We start from the raw sequence: 20,177 nt of genomic DNA on the forward strand, positions 1-20,177 counted from the left end.
AGGAGAAACCATAGGGTGCAGTGGTGACTGGAGTTTAATTAAAATTTAGATCTGCCTTAAAAGACAGGGCGGGCCGTGGACTGACTACACTACAAGAGAAATAAATTTATCAGGTAAGCATAAATTATGTTTTCTCTTGTTAAGTGTAGTCAGTCCACGGGTCATCCATTACTTATGGGATACCAATACCAAAGCTAAAGTACACGGATGAAGGGAGGGACAAGGCAGGAACTTTAAACGGAGGGAACCACTGCCTGAAGTACCTTTCTCCCAAAAATAGCCTCCGAAGAAGCAAAAGTATCAAATTTGTAAAATTTTGAAAAGGTGTGAAGCGAAGACCAAGTCGCAGCCTTGCAAATCTGTTCAACAGAAGCCTCATTTTTAAAGGCCCAGGTGGAAGCCACAGCTCTCGTAGAATGAGCTGTAATTCTTTCAGGAGGCTGCTGTCCAGCAGTCTCATAGGCTAAACGTATTATGCTACGAAGCCAAAAGGAGAGAGAGGTAGCCGAAGCCTTTTGACCTCTCCTCTGTCCAGAGTAAACGACAAACAGGGAAGAAGTTTGACGAAAATCTTTAGTTGCCTGCAAATAGAACTTCAGGGCACGGACTACGTCCAGATTATGTAAAAGTTGTTCCTTCTTTGAAGAAGGGTTAGGACACAATGATGGAACAACAATCTCTTGATTGATATTCCTGTTAGAAACTACCTTAGGTAAGAACCCAGGTTTAGTACGCAGAACTACCTTGTCTGAATGAAAAATCAGATAAGGAGAATCACAATGTAAGACAGATAACTCAGAGACTCTTCAAGCCGAGGAAATAGCCATCAAAAACAAAACTTTCCAAGATAACAGCTTGATATCAATGGAATGAAGGGGTTCAAACGGAACGCCTTGCAGAACGTTAAGAACTAAGTTTAAGCTCCACGGCGGAGCAACAGTCTTAAACACAGGCTTAATCCTAGCCAAATCCTGACAAAAAGCCTGAACGTCTGGAATTTCTGCCAGACGCTTGTGTAGAAGAATAGACAGAGCAGAAATCTGTCCCTTTAACGAACTAGCGGATAAGCCCTTTTCTAAACCCTCTTGTAGAAAAGACAATATCCTAGGAATCCTAACCTTACTCCATGAGTAACTCTTGGATTCGCACCAATATAAATATTTACGCCATATCTTATGGTAAATTCTTCTGGTAACAGGTTTCCTAGCCTGTATTAAGGTATCAATAACCGACTCCGAGAAGCCACGCTTTGATAGAATCAAGCGTTCAATCTCCATGCAGTCAGCCTCAGAGAAATTAGATTTGGATGGTTGAAAGGACCCTGAATTAGAAGGTCCTGCCTCAGAGGCAGAGACCATGGTGGACAGGACGACATGTCCACTAGGTCTGCATACCAGGTCCTGCGTGGCCACGCAGGCGCTATCAGAATCACTGATGCTCTCTCCTGTTTAATCTTGGCAATCAGTCGACCCGTAACAAGGAAGCTTGGCGTTCTGGCGAGACGCCATGAGATCCAGATCTGGTTTGCCCCAACGATGAATCAGTTGAGCAAAGACCTCCGGATGAAGTTCCCACTCCCCCGGATGAAAAGTCTGGCGACTTAGAAAATCCGCCTCCCAGTTCTCCACGCCTGGGATGTAAATCGCTAACAGGTGGCAAGAGTGAGACTCTGCCCAGCGAATTATCTTTGAGACTTCCAACATCGCTAGGGAACTCCTGGTTCCCCCTTGATGATTGATGTAAGCCACAGTCGTGATGTTGTCCGACTGAAATCCGATGAACCTCAGAGTTGCTAACTGAGGCCAAGCTAGAAGAGCATTGAATATTTCTCTTAACTCCAGAATATTTATTGGGAGGAGTTTCTCCTCCTGAGTCCATGATCCCTGAGCCTTCAGGGAATTCCAGACTGCGCCCCAACCTAGAAGGCTGGCGTCTGTTGTTACAATCGTCCAATCTGGCCTGCGAAAGGTCATCCCCTTGGACAGGTGGGGCCGAGAAAGCCACCATAGAAGAGAATCTCTGGTCTCTTGATCCAGATTTAGTAGAGGGGACAAATCTGAGTAATCCCCATTCCACTGACTTAGCATGCACAATTGCAGCGGTCTGAGATGCAGGCGCGCAAATGGTACTATGTCCATTGCCGCTACCATTAAGCCGATTACTTCCATGCACTGAGCTCCTGACGGGTGTGGAATGGAATGAAGGGCACGGCAAGCATTTAGAAGTTTTGATAACCTGGCCTCCGTCAGGTAAATTTTCATCTCTATAGAATCTATAAGAGTCCCTAGGAAGGGAACCCTTGTGAGTGGTAATAGAGAACTCTTTTCCACGTTCACCTTCCACCCATGCGACCTCAGAAATGCCAGAACTATCTCTGTATGAGACTTGGCAGTTTGAAAACTTGACGCTTGTATCAGAATGTCGTCTAGGTACGGAGCCACCGCTATGCCTCGCGGTCTTAGTACCGCCAGAAGTGAGCCCAGAACCTTTGTAAAGATTTTTGGAGCCGTAGCTAACCCGAAGGGAAGAGCTACAAACTGGTAATGCCTGTCTAGGAAGGCAAATCTTAGGTACCGATAATGATCCTTGTGAATCGGTATGTGAAGGTAGGCATCCTTTAAGTCCACAGTGGTCATGTACTGACCCTCTTGGATCATGGGTAGGATGGTTCGAATAGTTTCCATTTTGAATGATGGAACTCTTAGGAATTTGTTTAGGATTTTTAAGTCCAAGATTGGTCTGAAGGTTCCCTCTTTCTTGGGAACCACAAACAGATTTGAATAGAATCCTTGCCCGTGTTCCGTCCGCGGAACTGGGTGGATCACCCCCATTAGTAAGAGGTCTTGTACACAGCGTAGAAACGCCTCTTTCTTTATTTGGTTTGCTGATAACCTTGAAAGATGAAATCTCCCTTGTGGAGGAGAAGCTTTGAAGTCCAGAAGATATCCCTGAGATATGATCTCCAAAGCCCAGGGATCCTGGACATCTCTTGCCCAAGCCTGGGCGAAGAGAGAAAGTCTGCCCCCCACTAGATCCGTTTCCGGATAGGGGGCCCTCTCTTCATGCTGTCTTAGGGGCAGCAGCAGGTTTTCTGGCCTGCTTGCCCTTGTTCCAGGACTGGTTAGTTTTCCAGCCCTGTCTGTAACGAGCAACAGCTCCTTCCTGTTTTGGAGCAGAGGAAGTTGATGCTGCTCCTGCCTTGAGGTTACGAAAGGCACGAAAATTAGACTGTTTGGCCTTTGATTTGGCCCTGTCCTGAGGCAGAGCATGGCCCTTACCTCCCGTAATGTCAGCGATAATTTCTTTCAAGCCGGGCCCGAATAAGGTCTGCCCTTTGAAAGGAATATTAAGCAATTTAGATTTAGAAGTCACGTCAGCTGACCAGGATTTAAGCCATAGCGTTCTGCGCGCTTGGATGGCGAATCCGGAGTTCTTAGCCGTAAGTTTGGTTAAATTTACGACGGCATCAGAAACAAATGCGTTAGCTAGCTTAAGTGCTCTAAGCTTGTTCATAATTTCATCCAATGGAGCTGTGCGAATGGCCTCTTCCAGAGACTCAAACCAGAATGCCGCCGCAGCAGTGACAGGCGCAATGCATGCAAGGGGCTGTAAGATAAAACCTTGTTGAACAAACATTTTCTTAAGGTAACCTTCTAATTTTTTATCCATTGGATCTGAAAAGGCACAACTATCCTCCACCGGGATAGTGGTACGCTTAGCTAAAGTAGAAACTGCTCCTTCCACCTTAGGGACCGTCTGCCATAAGTCTCGTGTGGTGGCGTCTATAGGAAACATTTTCCTAAATATGGGAGGAGGGGAAAAAGGCACACCGGGTCTATCCAACTACTTGCTAATAATCTCTGTAAGCCTTTTAGGTATAGGAAACACGTCAGTACACACCGGTACCGCATAGTATCTATCCAACCTACATAATTTTTCTGGAATTGCAACCGTGTTACAATCATTCAGAGCCGCTAATACCTCCCCTAGCAATATGCGGAGGTTCTCAAGCTTAAATTTAAAATTAGAAATCTCTGAATCCAGTCCCCCTGGATCAGATCTGTCACCCACAGAATGAAGCTCTCCGTCTTCATGTTCTGCAAATTGTGACGCAGTATCGGACATGGCTCTCACATCATCAGCGCGCTCTGTCCTTAACCCAGAGCTATCACACTTGCCTCTTAATTCTGGCAATTTAGATAATACTTCTGTCATAACAGTAGCCATGTCGTGCAAAGTGATTTGTAAGGGCCTCCCTGATGTACTTGGCGCCACAAAATCACGCACCTCCTGAGCGGGAGGCGAAGGTACTGACACGTGAGGAGAGTTAGTCGGCATAACTTCCCCCTCGTTGTCTGGTGATAATTTCTTTACATGTAAAGATTGACTTTTATTTAAAGTTGCATCAATGCATTTAGTACATAACTTTCTATGGGGCTCCACATTGGCCTTCATACATAGTGAACAAACAGATTCATCTGTGTCAGACATGTTTAAACAGACTAGCAATGAGACTAGCAAGCTTGGAAAATACTTTTCAAATACATTTACAAGCAATATAAAAAACGCTACTGTGCCTTTAAGAAGCACAAAAAGCTGTCACAGTTGAAATAACAATGAACCCAATTAGTTATAGCAACCAAATTTTCACAGTAAATGTATTAAGTTAGCAAAGGATTGCACCCACCAGCAAATGGATGATTAACCCCTTAATACCCAAAAACGGATAACAATTTAATAATTAACGTTTTTATCACCGTCAAACACACTGTCACAGGTCTGCTGTGACTGATTACCTCCCTCAAAATGAATTTTGAAGACCCCTGAGCTCTCTAGAGACGTCCTGGATCATGGAGGATGAAGTAGGAAGATTGTGACTGAATTTTTACTGCGCAAAAAAGCGCTAAAATAGGCCCCTCCCACACATAATACAACAGTGGGGAAGCTCAGTTAACTGTTTCTATGCAGAAACACAAGTTAGCCATGTGGTAAAAATCATGCCCCAATAAGTTTTATCACCAAGTACCTCACAAAAAAACGATTAACATGCCAGTAAACGTTTTGAACATACATTTTAAAAGTTATGAAGTGTTATTAATAAGCCTGCTACCAGTCGCTTCTACTGCAGTTAAGGCTCATACATTACTTCAGTATTAACAGTATTTTCTGAGTCAAATTCCATTCCCTAGAAAAATACTTCAGTGTACACACACTCATCAGCCTAATACCAGTCGCTACCACTGCATTTAAGGCTGAACTTACATTACATTGGTATCAGCAGTAATTTCTCAGTCAATTCCATTGCTTAGAAAAATAATTTACTGCACATACCTCGTTTGCAGGGGGGCCCTGCATGCTATTCCCCTTTTCTGAAGTTACCTCACTCCTCAGAATGTGCGAGAACAGCCAGTGGATCTTAGTTACGTCTGCTAAGATCATAGAAAATGCAGGCAGATTCTTCTTCTAATGCTGCCTGAGAACAAACAGCACACTCCGGTGCCATTTAAAATAACAAACTTTTGATTGAAGAAATAAACTAAGTTTAAAAACACCACAGACCTCTCACAACGACCTATCTTTAGTTAGGTTGCAAGAGAATGACTGGATATGACATGTGAGGGGAGGAGCTATATGGCAGCTCTGCTTGGGTGATCCTCTTGCAACTTCCTGTTGGGGAAGAGATATAATCCCATAAGTAATGGATGACCCATGGACTGACTACACTTAACAAGAGAAATATATATATACACATATATATATATATATATACATATATATATATATATATATATATATATACATACATACATACATACATACATATACATACATATACATACACATATATATATATATATATACACACACATACATATATATATATATATATATATATATATATATATACACATACACATTTATGAAAAACCATGAACATTAAAAAATTGTGCAATAAAATGAGGTAGCAAATTTATTTTGAACATGTACACATACACATAACAATAATGACGATTGATATTCAAAACAGAAGCACATCTACTACTCTAATATACACAATTCCATGCCTCCTTGGTGAAGATGTCAGGGTTTTTTCCCTGCTTTGTTTGCCATGTGCTGCTGCATTTCACTCACCTCTCTTGCTGACTCTGGTCCATAGTGTGTGATGCTGCTAATTTTCTGCACGCCCTTTTATGGCCAGACTGGTGTACATCATCCATGTGAGACAGGTTGCTGTCTCAGAATTGTGATGTCATCACTTATTATTTAAAGGGCCTCTGTTCAGTATGCTTTGCCCTTGCGTTGTCTCAGACCTGTTTGTGAGTTCCAGGTCCTGTGTATTACCTGGCTGTCTGACATCCCTCCTGGTTCCTGATCCCTGACTTGTTACTGACTCTGCTGTTCTCCTTGTTCCCGATTCTGGCTCGTCTTACTACTCGTCTAACTACCAGCTGGTTTTGACTCCTGGCTTGTTATTTGACTTGTGGACTTTTTATAGTTTTTTTTGCTATTAATAAAGGTGTGATTATTTTTGCACTTTTCGTCTCAGTTTGATTCCTGGCACCCTGATAGAAGGGTAGAAACTTCCTGAAGTCTTCCAAATTTTGCAATGTTTTTTTATTTGTCTTAGGTCTCTTAGAAAAAGGACTGTCCCTTGTTGAAAATGTATATATAAAGTGTATTCCTCTGTAAAAAGGAAATTTATGTTTGCCTGATAAATTTCTCTTTCCGGATACGGTGAGTCCACGGAATCATCAATTACTGTTGGGAATAGCACTACTGGCCAGCAGGAGGCGGCAAAGAGCACCACAGCAGAGCTGTTAAGTATCACTTCCCTTCCCACAACCCCCGGTCATACAACCGAAGGTAAATGGAGAAAAAAGAAGTAACACAAGGTGTAGAGGTGCCTGAAGTTAAAGTTAAGAATAGCGGTCTTAAAATAAAAGGGCGGGCCGTGGACTCACCGCATCCTGAATAAAGTAAATTTATCAAATAAGAATAAAATGCCAGAAGGCACCATCACTTGAAAAACCTTTCTCCCAAAAGAACCTCAGTCGAGGCAAAAGAACCAAAATTTATAAAAGTTGGAGAGGGAATGCAGAAAAAACCTAGATGCAGCCTTGCAATTCCATTCCACAGAAGCATTCACCTTTGATCCCCAAGAAGAAGAAGAAGAGACAGCCCAAGTGGAATAAGCTGTAATTCTCTCAGGAGACTGTTGCCCAGCAGTCGCATAAATAAAACCAAATATACTTCTCAACCAGAGAGAAGTGGAAGTAATAGAAGCTTTCTGACCTATATGTTTCCCAGAGAAAACAAACAAACAGGGCAGAAGACTGGCAAAAATTCCTAGTCGCCTGTAAATCAAAATTTAAAGCATGCACAACCTCCAAGTTGTGCAACAAACTTTCTTCAAAAAACGAGAACTATGATCAAAAGAAGGAACAACAATTAATTGAGGAAAATTTCTGTCTGAAACCAGTCTAGGAAAACCTAGTACAAGAAACGCCTCATCGGCATGAAAGATAAGATAAGGCGAATCACACTGCAAAGCTGAGAGTTCTAACACTCACCGAGCAGAAGAGATAGCAATAGGAAAACAAACCTTCCAAGATAACAACTTAATATCTATGGAACAAAGTTAAGGCTCCAAGGAGGAGCTAAAAATAAAAAACACAGGCCTGACACTGACCAAGGCCTGACAAAAAGATTGCACAACTGGCCCGTCCGCCAGACGCGTATGCAGTAAAAAAAGAACAAGCAGAAATCTGGAAGCCCCAGCGAGAACTGAACTCGCGACCCCTGGTTTACAAGACCTATACGTATCCCAGAGAAAACAAACAAACAGGGCAGAAGATTGGCAAAAAATTCCTAGTCGCCTGTAATAAAAATGTTAAAGCACGCGCAACCTCCAAGTTGTGCAACAAACATTCTTCAGATCAAAAGAAGGAACAACAATTTATTGAGTAAAATTTCTGTCTGAAACCACTCTAGGAAAACCTAGTACAAGAACCGCCTCATCGACATGAAAGATAAGATAAGGCGAATCACACTGCAAAGCTGAGAGTTCCAACACTCTCCGAGCAGAAGAGATAGCAATAGGAAACCAAACCATCCAAGATAACAACTTAATATCTATGGAATATAATGGCTCAAATGGAGCTTGCTGCAAAACTTAAAAACAAAGTTAAAGTGAAGGTAATGTTAATACCCCTAGAATTCATAAATGCTACATGGCCAAGGAACACAGAGTACCTCCCTGGTGGTTGATTTGAACCATTGAGGTGATTTGTCCAACTGGAACCAAGCTGGGGACAACTGAGGCCAAGTCATCCAGCATTTTAAATCACTCTCCACTGCAAGATGATTAAAAGGAGAGCAAACATTTCTGAGTCCGTAATTCCTGCACCTTAAACTGTTTCCCAGCCCAGCAGATTGGAGACTGTGGTCACATCACCAAGGAATGTCTCCAAAGACACGCCCTGAGACAGATACTCCTGGGGAAAAACACTATTATGTCGACTAATTTGGAGCTATCCTCTTGACCCAGACCCAAACATTCTCTATTTTATAGAAAAAAAAAACCAAAAAGGAATGATATCTCTAGAAATCAAACCAATTCCTTCCTACATTGAATCACTGAAAAGTGAAGAACATAAACTGCAGCTAGATGTAAACTCCCATAAAGAAGACTAAACTATCTACCGGACCATTAGAGCTTGCTGCTGGCCGGACAAGACACTGCAGAGAGAGGAACAGGAAGAAATTCATGATTATCTGACCTCTAATAGATTATCTATTTAGGAGTATATATATATATATACACACACATATATATATATATATATATATATATATATATATTTATTATTATTTATTTATAAAGCGCAAACAGATTCCACAGTGCTGCCCATGGGTACAAGGATAACAGTACAATGGAGAAACAATATGATAAGACAATATTTTACAGACAAATACAGGGGAACTGAGGGTCCTATTCCGGTGGGAACTTACAATCTACATGGGTAGGAGGATGGGAAACAGGAGGCGGGGACTGCAAAGGTGAGAATGATATTAGTGAGGAGATAGAGGGCAACTGTTAGTTAAGTGAAGTTAGTTTGTTAATAAGTCGGGTGATAAGCTTCCCTGAACAGAAAGGTCTTTAGGGAACATTTAAAGGAGGAGAGGTTATGGGCAAGTCTGACAGCGCGAGGAAGTGTGTTCCAGAGGGTTGGTGCCGCACAAAGAAGTCCTGCAGTATAGGGTGAGAGGAGGTGATGGTAAAGGACGCAAGAAACAGGTCATTGTTGGATCTTAGGGGGCGGGCAGGAGTATATTTGTTGATGAGTGAGGACAGGTAGGGTGGGGCAGCATTGGTGAGGGTAAACTCCCTCAGACACCTTTATTTATTCCTCAGTGTAGGTAAAACTACATCCCCTATGTACACTGATCTGCCCCTTAGTACCACTCCAGATCTCTGAGGAGTGTGTTAGCAAAGATGACCACCAGACTGTGAGGGAAGGAGAAATAGTGCACTATTTTGGCGTCAAAAAGATAACCCTCTGAGGTCTGCACAGAAGGAAGATATGAGACTTCTAAAAATTAGCTCTCCAGCATCAGGAACGATCCGGATGAGGACCAATAGGTTCTAAAGTTGGAACTGGTAAATTTAAGAGATACAATACATAAATTTTACAGTAAATTTTCCCAGGCTGTGAAACATGCACATGCTCATAGCCTATGTACCTGCCAGCACCTATGTATACCGTGAACAACTTGGCTGCAGAAGTCTGCGTCAAGTACACAGGCCCATCTCAGGAAGTGCAAGCACAGTTACAAAAATCTGTAAATGAAGCAGCACACTGCAAGCCAGGGAATAAGTGGGCATGCCCACATTTCAACAGGGAGGCTGGTGGCATATCCTCAATAGAAGATTTTCACTGATTGGCTAAACACCTGTCCGCTTTTTCCTTTCTACTTGTTCTTCTGTAAACCCATTTCAATAAACATGTAGATTTTATTTCAAATTTCACTATCACTCCTTGCTGGAGGCAAAAAATTGTCTAAGGAATTATGGGAAAGTTGAAGGGATTAAAAGCTCTGTTATGTGGATAATTTGCCTATTCCTATAGGACTGGGCTGTAAACAAATGGCTTGTGGACCTCTCACTATCTTAAGAAAAACAGAATTTATGTTTACCTGATAAATTACTTTCTCCAACGGTGTGTCCGGTCCACGGCGTCATCCTTACTTGTGGGATATTCTCTTCCCCAACAGGAAATGGCAAAGAGCCCAGCAAAGCTGGTCACACGATCCCTCCTAGGCTCCGCCTACCCCAGTCATTCGACCGACGTTAAGGAGGAATATTTGCATAGGAGAAACCATATGGTACCGTGGTGACTGTAGTTAAAGAAAATAAAATATCAGACCTGATTAAAAAAACCAGGGCGGGCCGTGGACCGGACACACCGTTGGAGAAAGTAATTTATCAGGTAAACATAAATTCTGTTTTCTCCAACATAGGTGTGTCCGGTCCACGGCGTCATCCTTACTTGTGGGAGCCAATACCAAAGCTTTAGGACACGGATGAAGGGAGGGAGCAAATCAGGTCACCTAAATGGAAGGCACCACGGCTTGCAAAACCTTTCTCCCAAAAATAGCCTCAGAAGAAGCAAAAGTATCAAACTTGTAAAATTTGGTAAAAGTGTGCAGTGAAGACCAAGTCGCTGCCCTACATATCTGATCAACAGAAGCCTCGTTCTTGAAGGCCCATGTGGAAGCCACAGCCCTAGTGGAATGAGCTGTGATTCTTTCGGGAGGCTGCCGTCCGGCAGTCTCGTAAGCCAATCTGATGATGCTTTTAATCCAAAAAGAGAGAGAGGTAGAAGTTGCTTCTTGACCTCTCCTTTTACCGGAATAAACAACAAACAAGGAAGATGTTTGTCTAAAATCCTTTGTAGCATCTAAATAGAATTTTAGAGCGCGAACAACATCCAAATTGTGCAACAAACGTTCCTTCTTCGAAACTGGTTTCGGACACAGAGAAGGTACGATAATCTCCTGGTTAATGTTTTTGTTAGAAACAACTTTTGGAAGAAAACCAGGTTTAGTACGTAAAACCACCTTATCTGCATGGAACACCAGATAAGGAGGAGAACACTGCAGAGCAGATAATTCTGAAACTCTTCTAGCAGAAGAAATTGCAACTAAAAACAAAACTTTCCAAGATAATAACTTAATATCAACGGAATGCAAGGGTTCAAACGGAACCCCCTGAAGAACTGAAAGAACTAAATTGAGACTCCAAGGAGGAGTCAAAGGTTTGTAAACAGGCTTAATTCTAACCAGAGCCTGAACAAAAGCTTGAACATCTGGCACAGCGGCCAGCTTTTTGTGAAGTAACACAGACAAGGCAGAAATCTGTCCCTTCAGGGAACTTGCAGATAAACCTTTTTCCAATCCTTCTTGAAGGAAGGATAGAATCCTAGGAATCTTAACCTTGTCCCAAGGGAATCCTTTAGATTCACACCAACAGATATATTTTTTCCAAATTTTGTGGTAAATCTTTCTAGTTACAGGCTTTCTGGCCTGAACAAGAGTATCGATAACAGGATCTGAGAACCCTCGCTTCGATAAGATCAAGCGTTCAATCTCCAAGCAGTCAGCTGGAGTGAAACCAGATTCGGATGTTCGAACGGACCCTGAACAAGAAGGTCTCGTCTCAAAGGTAGCTTCCAAGGTGGAGCCGATGACATATTCACCAGATCTGCATACCAAGTCCTGCGTGGCCACGCAGGAGCTATCAAGATCACCAACGCCCTCTCCTGATTGATCCTGGCTACCAGCCTGGGGATGAGAGGAAACGGCGGGAACACATAAGCTAGTTTGAAGGTCCAAGGTTCTACTAGTGCATCCACTAGAGCCGCCTTGGGATCCCTGGATCTGGACCCGTAGCAAGGAACTTTGAAGTTCTGACGAGAGGCCATCAGATCCATGTCTGGAATGCCCCACAGCTGAGTGACTTGGGCAAAGATTTCCGGATGGAGTTCCCACTCCCCCGGATGCAATGTCTGACGACTCAGAAAATCCGCTTCCCAATTTTCCACTCCTGGGATGTGGATAGCAGACAGGTGGCAGGAGTGAAACTCCGCCCATAGAATGATTTTGGTCACTTCTTCCATCGCCAGGGAACTCCTTGTTCCCCCCTGATGGTTGATGTACGCAACAGTTGTCATGTTGTCTGATTGAAACCGTATGAACTTGGCCCTCGCTAGCTGAGGCCAAGCCTTGAGAGCATTGAATATCGCTCTCAGTTCCAGAATATTTATCGGTAGAAGAGATTCTTCCCGAGACCAAAGACCCTGAGCTTTCAGGGATCCCCAGACCGCGCCCCAGCCCATCAGACTGGCGTCGGTCGTGACAATGACCCACTCTGGTCTGCGGAATGTCATCCCTCGTGACAGGTTGTCCAGGGACAGCCACCAACGGAGTGAGTCTCTGGTCCTCTGATTTACTTGTATCTTCGGAGACAAGTCTGTATAGTCCCCATTCCACTGACTGAGCATGCACAGTTGTAATGGTCTTAGATGAATGCGTGCAAAAGGAACTATGTCCATTGCCGCTACCATCAACCCGATCACTTCCATGCACTGAGCTATGGAAGGAAGAGGAACGGAATGAAGTATCCGACAAGAGTCTAGAAGTTTTGTTTTTCTGGCCTCTGTCAGAAAAATCCTCATTTCTAAGGAGTCTATTATGGTTCCCAAGAAGGGAACCCTTGTTGACGGAGATAGAGAACTCTTTTCCACGTTCACTTTCCATCCGTGAGATCTGAGAAAGGCCAGGACAATGTCCGTGTGAGCCTTTGCTTGAGGAAGGGACGACGCTTGAATCAGAATGTCGTCCAAGTAAGGTACTACAGCAATGCCCCTTGGTCTTAGCACAGCTAGAAGGGACCCTAGTACCTTTGTGAAAATCCTTGGAGCAGTGGCTAATCCGAAAGGAAGCGCCACGAACTGGTAATGTTTGTCCAGGAATGCGAACCTCAGGAACCGATGATGTTCCTTGTGGATAGGAATATGTAGATACGCATCCTTTAAATCCACCGTGGTCATGAATTGACCTTCCTGGATAGAAGGAAGAATAGTTCGAATGGTTTCCATCTTGAACGATGGAACCTTGAGAAACTTGTTTAAGATCTTGAGATCTAAGATTGGTCTGAACGTTCCCTCTTTCTTGGGAACTATAAACAGATTGGAGTAGAACCCCATCCCTTGTTCTCTTAATGGAACAGGATGAATCACTCCCATTTTTAACAGGTCTTCTACACAATGTAAGAATGCCTGTCTTTTTATGTGGTCTGAAGACAACTGAGACCTGTGGAACCTCCCCCTTGGGGGAAGTCCCTTGAATTCCAGAAGATAACCTTGGGAGACTATTTCTAGCGCCCAAGGATCCAGAACATCTCTTGCCCAAGCCTGAGCGAAGAGAGAGAGTCTGCCCCCCACCAGATCCGGTCCCGGATCGGGGGCCAACATTTCATGCTGTCTTGGTAGCAGTGGCAGGTTTCTTGGCCTGCTTTCCCTTGTTCCAGCCTTGCATTGGTCTCCAAGCTGGCTTGGCTTGAGAAGAATTACCCTCTTGCTTAGAGGACGTAGCACCTTGGGCTGGTCCGTTTCTACGAAAGGGACGAAAATTAGGTTTATTTTTTGCCTTGAAAGGCCGATCCTGAGGAAGGGCGTGGCCCTTACCCCCAGTGATATCAGAGATAATCTCTTTCAAGTCAGGGCCAAACAGCGTTTTCCCCTTGAAAGGAATGTTAAGTAGCTTGTTCTTGGAAGACGCATCAGCCGACCAAGATTTCAACCAAAGCGCTCTGCGCGCCACAATAGCAAACCCAGAATTCTTAGCCGCTAACCTAGCCAATTGCAAAGTGGCGTCTAGGGTGAAAGAATTAGCCAATTTGAGAGCATTGATTCTGTCCATAATCTCCTCAAAAGGAGGAGAATCACTATCGACCGCCTTTATCAGCTCATCGAACCAGAAACATGCGGCTGTAGCGACAGGGACAATGCATGAAATTGGTTGTAGAAGGTAACCCTGCTGAACAAACATCTTTTTAAGCAAACCTTCTAATTTTTTATCCATAGGATCTTTGAAAGCACAACTATCCTCTATGGGTATAGTGGTGCGTTTGTTTAAAGTGGAAACCGCTCCCTCGACCTTGGGGACTGTCTGCCATAAGTCCTTTCTGGGGTCGACCATAGGAAACAATTTTTTAAATATGGGGGGAGGGACGAAAGGAATACCGGGCCTTTCCCATTCTTTATTAACAATGTCCGCCACCCGCTTGGGTATAGGAAAAGCTTCTGGGAGCCCCGGCACCTCTAGGAACTTGTCCATTTTACATAGTTTCTCTGGGATGACCAACTTGTCACAATCATCCAGAGTGGATAATACCTCCTTAAGCAGAATGCGGAGATGTTCCAACTTAAATTTAAATGCAATCACATCAGGTTCAGCTTGTTGAGAAATGTTCCCTGAATCAGTAATTTCTCCCTCAGACAAAACCTCCCTGGCCCCATCAGACTGGGTTAGGGGCCCTTCAGAAATATTATTATCAGCGTCGTCATGCTCTTCAGTATCTAAAACAGAGCAGTCGCGCTTACGCTGATAAGTGTTCATTTTGGCTAAAATGTTTTTGACAGAATTATCCATTACAGCCGTTAATTGTTGCATAGTAAGGAGTATTGGCGCGCTAGATGTACTAGGGGCCTCCTGAGTGGGCAAGACTCGTGTAGACGAAGGAGGGAATGATGCAGTACCATGCTTACTCCCCTCACTTGAGGAATCATCTTGGGCATCATTGTCATTGTCACATAAATCACATTTATTTAAATGAATAGGAATTCTGGCTTCCCCACATTCAGAACACAGTCTATCTGGTAGTTCAGACATGTTAAACAGGCATAAACTTGATAACAAAGTACAAAAAACGTTTTAAAATAAAACCGTTACTGTCACTTTAAATTTTAAACTGAACACACTTTATTACTGCAATTGCGAAAAAACATGAAGGAATTGTTCAAAATTCACCAAACTTTCACCACAGTGTCTTAAAGCCTTAAAAGTATTGCACACCAAATTTGGAAGCTTTAACCCTTAAAATAACGGAACCGGAGCCGTTTTGAACTTTAACCCCTTTACAGTCCCCGGTATCTGCTTTGCTGAGACCCAACCAAGCCCCAAGGGGAATACGATACCAAATGACGCCTTCAGAAAGTCTTTTCTAAGTATCAGAGCTCCTCTCACATGCGACTGCATGCCATGCCTCTCAAAAACAAGTGCGCAACACCGGCGCGAAAATGAGGCTCTGCCTATGCTTTGGGAAAGCCCCTAAAGAATAAGGTGTCTAAAACAGTGCCTGCCGATATTATTATATCAAAATACCCAGATAAAATGATTCCTCAAGGCTAAATATGTGTTAATAATCAATCGATTTAGCCCAGAAAAAGTCTACAGTCTTAATAAGCCCTTTTTGAAGCCCTTATTTACGATCGTAATAAACATGGCTTACCGGATCCCATAGGGAAAATGACAGCTTCCAGCATTACATCGTCTTGTTAGAATGTGTCATACCTCAAGCAGCAAGAGACTGCTCACTGTTCCCCCAACTGAAGTTAATTGCTCTCAACAGTCCTGTGTGGAACAGCCATGGATTTTAGTGACGGTTGCTAAAATCATTTTCCTCATACAAACAGAAATCTTCATCTCTTTTCTGTTTCTGAGTAAATAGTACATACCAGCACTATTTCAAAATAACAAACTCTTGATTGAATAATAAAAACTACAGTTAAACACTAAAAAACTCTAAGCCATCTCCGTGGAGATGTTGCCTGTACAACGGCAAAGAGAATGACTGGGGTAGGCGGAGCCTAGGAGGGATCATGTGACCAGCTTTGCTGGGCTCTTTGCCATTTCCTGTTGGGGAAGAGAATATCCCACAAGTAAGGATGACGCCGTGGACCGGACACACCTATGTTGGAGAAATGGCTTTTTTCCTAAAACATCATCAACAACCTATGTGAAGAATTTATCAAATTGCAAACACATTACAGTGCAGGCTAATATGAGTGAGTCTGCAACACAAAACTTAAGAAGCAGTTCCTGCTTATTATTCCTCTCCCCCACCTTAGAGATGAATCAGAAAAAAGGAAATTTATGCTTACCTGATAAATTTATTTCTTTTAGGATATGACGAGTCCACAGATTTCATCCTTACTTGTGGGATGAAACCTCCTGGTAGCAGGAAGTGGCAAAGAGCACCACAGCAGAGCTGTATATATAGTTCCTCCCTTCCCTCCCCCTCCAGTCATTCGACCAAAGTTAGGAAGAGAAAGGAAAAGCCAAAGGTGCAGAGGTGACTGAAGTTTAATAAACATAGATAAATAAATACCTGTCATAGAAATGACAGGGTGGGCCGTGGACTTGTCATATCGTAAAATAAATAAATTTATCATGTAAGCATAAATTTCCTTTTCCTTTACAAGATATGACGAGTCCACGGATTTCATCCTTACTTGTGGGATACAATACCAAAGCTACAGGACATGGATGAAAAGGAAGGACAAGACAGGAACCTAAACGGAAGGCACCACTGCTTGAAGAACCTTTCTCCCAAAAACAGCTTCAGAAGAAGCAAAAGTATCAAATTTGGAAAATTTGTAAAAAGTGTGAAGAGACGACCAAGTTGCAGCCTTGCAAATCTGTTCAACTGCAGCATTGTTTTTAAATGCCCATGAGGAAGCCACAGCCCTAGTGGAATGAGCTGTAATTCTATCAGGAGGCTGCTGTCCAGCAGTCTCATATGCCAGATGGATGATACTCTTCATCCAAAAAGAAAGAGAGGTAGCCGTAGCTTTCTGGCCCCTACGCTTTCCAGAGAAAACAACAAATATTGAAGATGATTGACGAAATTCTTTAGTCGCCTGCAAGTAAAACTTCAGGGCACCGACCACGTCCAAGTTATGCAACAGATGCTCCTTCTTAGAAGAAGAATTAGAACATAATGAAGGAACAATAATTTCCTGATTAATATTCTTATCAGAAACAACCTTAGGAAGGAAACCAGGTTTGGTACGTAAAACCACCTTATCAGAATGGAAGATAAGGTGAGTCACATTGTAATGCTGAAAGCTCAGAAACTCTACGAGCAGAAGAAATAGCAACCAAAAAAAAACTTTCCAAGATAACAACTTAATATCTATGGAATGCATAGGTTCAAACGGAACCCCTTGAAGAACATTAAGAACTAAATTCAAACTACAGGGTGGAGCAATTGGTCTAAACACAGGCTTGATTCTAGTCAGAGCCTGACAAAAAGACTGAACGTCCGGAACATCTGCCAAATGTTTGTGTAGGAAAATCGACAAAGCAGAAATTTGTCCCTTTAAGGAACTTGCTGATAACCCCTTCTCCAATCCTTCTTGGAGAAAAGATAAAATCCTGGGAATCCTAACTCTACTCCATGAGTAGCCCTTGGATTCGCACCAATAAAGATATTTATGCCATATCTTATGGTAGATCCTTCTAGTAACAGACAGCCTGAATCAAAGTATCAATGACCGAATCAGAGAACCCCCGCTTAGATAAAAGCAAGCGTTCAATCTCCAAGCAGTCAGTTGCAGAGAAACTAGATTTGGGTGTTGGAAGGGTCCCTGAATGAGAAGGTCCTGCCTCAATGGAAGCTTCCACGGCGGAAGAGAAGACATGTCCACTAGATCGGCATACCAAGTCCTGCAAGGCCACGCAGGCGCGATTAAAATAACTGAAGCCCTCTCCTGTTTGATCCGAGCAATCACCCGGGGAAGGAGAGCAAACGGTGGAAACACATAAGCTAGGTTGAAGGACAAAGGCACTGCCAAGGCATCTATCAGTTCGGCCTGAGGATCCCTTGACCTGGATCCGTATCTTGGAAGCTTGGCGTTCTGACGAGACGCCATCAGATCCAATTGCGGTCTGCACCATCTGAGGATCAGAGTGGCAAAGACCTCCGGGTGGAGTTCCCACTCCCCCGGATGAAACGCCTGTCTGCTTAGAAAGTCCGCTTCCCAGTTGTCCACTCCTGGGATGTAGATTGCTGACAGATAACAGGAGTGAGCCTCCGCCCACCGAATTATCTTGGATACTTCTGTCATCGCCAAGGAACTCCTTGTTCCTCCCTGATGATTGATGTAAGCCACAGTCGTTATGTTGTCCGACTGAAAGCGAATGAATTTGGCCGAAGCCAACTGAGGCCACGCCTGAAGCGCATTGAATATTGTTCTCAATTCCAGAATTATGATTGGAAGAAGCGACTCTGACTGAGTCCACACACCCTGAGCCTTCAGGAAATTCCAGACTGCCCCCCAACCTAGTAGGCTGGCGTCCGTTGTCACTATCACCCATGAGGGTCTACGGAAGCACGTCCCTTGGGACAGATGATCCGGCGACAACCACCAAAGAAGAGAGTCTCTTGTCTCCTGATCCAGATCTATCTGAGGAGAGAAATTTGCATAATCTCCATTCCACTGCTTGAGCATGTTCAGTTGTAGCGGTCTGAGATGAAAACGAGCAAACAGAATGATGTTCATTGCTGCCACCATTAATCCAATTACCTCCATGCACTGAGCCACTGATGGCCGAGGATTGGACTGAAGGGCTCGGCATGTATGCAGAATCTTTAACTTTCTGACCTCCGTCAAGAAAATTTTCATGGATATGGAATCTATTAGAGTTCCCAGGAAGGGAACTCTAGTCTGTCAAATTAATTAACTATTTTCTAGGTTCATCTTCCACCCGTGAGTACTCAGAAAGGACAGAACCATGTCTGTATGAGACTTTGTCAGATGGTAAGACGACGCCTGGATCAGAATATCGTCTAGGTAAGGCGCCACTGCAATACCCCGCGGCCTGAGAACCGCCAGAAGGGACCCTAGAACTTTTGTGAAGATCCTGGGTGCTGTGGCCAACCCGAAGGGAAGGGCCAAAAACTGAAAATGTTTGTCCAGAAAGGCAAACCTTAGGAACTGATGATGATCTATGTGGATAGGAATATGAAGGTAGGCATCCTTCAATTCCACGGTAGTCATATATTGACCCTCCTGGATCAATGGCAAAATTGTTCGAATATTCTCCATCTTGAAGGATTGGACTCTGAGAAACTTGTTTAGACTTTTTAGATCTAAAATAGGATGAAATGTGCCCTCTTTTTTTGGGGACCACGAAAAGATTGGAGTAAAACCCCTGTCCCTGTTCCAGTCTTGGAATGGGACGAATTACTCCCATAGTAGAGAGGTCTTTTACACAACGTAAGAACGCCTCTCTTTTTATCTGGTCTACAGACAATCGTGAATGGAGAAACCTCCCCCTTGGGAGATAGTTTTGGAATTCCAGTTGATACCCTTGGGACACGATTTCCAGTGCCCAAGGATCCTGAACATCTCTTACCCAAGCCTGAGCAAAGAGAGAAAGTCTGTCCCCTACTAGATCCGGTCCCGGATCGGGGGCCTCCCTTTCATGCTGTCTTGGTAGCAGCAGCGGGCTTCTTGGATTGTTTACCCTTGTTCCAAGCCTGGTTGGGTCTCCAGACGGTCTTGGCCTGAGCAAAATTCCCTTCCTGTCTGGCGGAAGAAGAGGAAGAAGAGGGGACTCCTTTAAAGTTCCGAAAGGAACGAAAATTATTTTGTTTACCCCTCAGCTTAGCAGTTTTATCCTGAGGTAGGAGATGACCCTAACCTCCAGTAATGTCAGAAATTATTTATTTCAAGTCAGGCCCGAATAGAGTTTTCCTTTGAAAGGAATAGCCAAAAGCTTTGACTTAGATGACACATCAGCAGACCAAGACTTTAACCATAACGCTCTACGCGCTAAAATGGCAAATCCAGCATTCTTAGCCGCCAATTTGGCAATCTGAAAAGCGGCATCTGGAGGTTTCCGGGGGAGGAGCATGTGTGGAAGCTCAGGTGAACACCTGCTCTGTGATTCCCAGTGAGCTACTGGCGGTGAATCTTCGCGCCCGAAAAACCCAGATCTTGGGCGGCTTGCTAAGCCTCAACAAATCATCACTACCGGAGCCTCAGTAGTGCTAAACCAACGCACTAAATTGAATGGTATAGGGGTGGAAAAGGACTGATTGCTAA

General features: G+C 43.6%; 1 protein-coding gene across 1 annotated transcript in view; it reads right to left on the reverse strand.

The window, feature by feature from the left end:
* The window catches only part of SMCHD1 (structural maintenance of chromosomes flexible hinge domain containing 1), a 1,770,687-nt gene that overhangs the window by 1,546,179 nt on the left and 204,331 nt on the right, over positions 1–20,177 (reverse strand). The gene's annotated exons all lie outside the window — the stretch shown is intronic.

This window comes from Bombina bombina, chromosome 5, assembly GCF_027579735.1.
Source record: "Bombina bombina isolate aBomBom1 chromosome 5, aBomBom1.pri, whole genome shotgun sequence".
Lineage (NCBI taxonomy): Eukaryota > Metazoa > Chordata > Amphibia > Anura > Bombinatoridae > Bombina > Bombina bombina.